Source organism: Orycteropus afer, unplaced genomic scaffold (assembly GCF_000298275.1).
Source record: "Orycteropus afer afer isolate SDZICR_OR568_19922 unplaced genomic scaffold, OryAfe1.0 scaffold00101, whole genome shotgun sequence".
Classification (NCBI taxonomy): Eukaryota; Metazoa; Chordata; class Mammalia; order Tubulidentata; family Orycteropodidae; genus Orycteropus; species Orycteropus afer.
Genome location: NW_006921688.1, coordinates 271,077 through 273,009, shown reverse-complemented (window position 1 = coordinate 273,009; position 1,933 = coordinate 271,077). Strand labels below are relative to the sequence as shown.

The window sequence follows — 1,933 nt, the reverse complement described above, 5'->3', positions numbered from 1 at the left end:
GAGTCGGGTTCAACTCCATGGCAGTGAGTTCTATTTCTCCTAGGTTTTCGAGTTTTCTGGAGTAAAATTTTTAATAATATTCTTTTATTAGCCTTTTATCTCATTTGGTTAAATTATAATATCACCCATCTCATTTCTTATTTTAAGTATTTGCACCTTTTCATTCTTTTCCTTTGTCAGTTTGGCCAGTATTTATCCTTTCAACTAATCAATTCTAGTCTTAGTTATTCCCCAAAGGGAAGAACACATTCAGCATTTCTGAAGCTGAAAAAACTAAAGAAAAATTTCAAGCCTCAAGTTGCAATGCTGAAGGATTCTGTGAGCAAAATATGGAATGATACAAGCATCATCAAAAGAAGATGGAAGGGATACACAGAGCCACTGTACTCAACAGAAGAAGTTGATGTTTAACCATTTCAGAGGCAGCATATGATCAAGAACCAATGGTATTGAAGGAAGAGGTCTAAGCTGCACTGAAGGGATTTGTGAAAAACAAGGCTCCAGAAATTGACAGAACACCCATTGAGATATTTCAACAAACAGAGTCAGTGCTGGAGGCATTTATTCATTTGTGCCAAGAAATTTGGAAGACAGCTACTGGACCAACTGCCTGGAAGAGATCAATATTTGTGCCCATTCCAAATTCCAAATTCCGAAGAAAATTTATACAACAGTATGTGGAAATTATGAACATTGTCATTAATATCAGGTGGCATAGTCCCTAAGGCATTTGACTGCTTACCAGAAGGCTGGTGGTTCAAACCCACCAGCCATTCCTTGGAAGGAAGATTGGGCAATCTACTTCCATAGAGATACCACCTTGGAAACCCAAGGAGGAGTTGCTATGAGTCAGATTTGACTCAAGGGCAGTGAGTTTGGTTTGGGATTTTGGTATTATTAATATCACACACAAGTAAAATTTTGCTGCAGATAATTCAAAATGGTTGCAGTAGTATATTGACAGGGAACTACCAGAAATTTAAAGTGGATTCAGAAGAGGATGTGGAATGAGCGATATCATTGCTGATGTCAGATGTATCTTTTAGCTGCAGGCAAAGAATATCAGAAAGATGATTACCTGTTTTTTATTGCCTATGCAAAGACATTCAACTGTGTGAATCAAATTTTGAATAACATTGAGAAGAATGGTAATTCCAGAAAACTTAACTGTGCTCATGAGGAACCTGTACATAGAACCAAGAGGTTGCCATTCAAATAGAACAAGGGGATCCTGCTTGGTTTAACATCAGGAAATGTGTGCATCAGGGTTGTATCCTTTAACCATACTTATTCAATGTGTATGCTGAGAAAATAATCCAAGAAGCTGGACTATATGAAGAAGACCATGAGTATTGGAGAAGACTCATTAACAATTTGTGATATGCAGATGACACAACATTGCTTGCTGAAGGCAAGGATGACTTGAAGCACTTACTGATGAAAATCAAAGACTACACTCTTTAGTATGCATTACACCTCAACCTAAAGAAAATGAAAATCCTTACAAATGGACCAACAAGCAACTTCATGATAAATGGAGAAAAGATTGACATTGTCATGGATTTCATTTTACTTGGATCTACAATCAACCGCCATGGAAGTAGCAGTCATGAAATCAGACACTGTATTGTATTCCACAAATCTACTGCAAGGGACTTCTTCAAAATGTTAAGGAATAAAGATGTAATGTTGAAAATTAAGGTATGCCTAACCAAGCCATGTTGTTTCTAATTGTCTCATATGCATGTGAAAGTTGAACAATGAGTAAAGAAGACCTAAGAAAAGTTGATGCCTTTGAATTGTGGCATTGGTGAAGAATACTGAAAATACCATAGACTGTTTGAATGAGGAACAAATCTGTTCTGGAATAAGTGCAGCCAGAAATGCTCCTTATAAGTAAGAATGGCCAGATGTCATCTCACCTACTTTGGTC

General features: G+C 37.0%; 1 protein-coding gene across 1 annotated transcript in view; it reads right to left on the bottom strand.

Annotated features, from left to right (window-relative positions):
• Positions 1 to 1,933, bottom strand: part of RAB32 (RAB32, member RAS oncogene family) — a 97,329-nt gene that overhangs the window by 42,803 nt on the left and 52,593 nt on the right. The gene's annotated exons all lie outside the window — the stretch shown is intronic.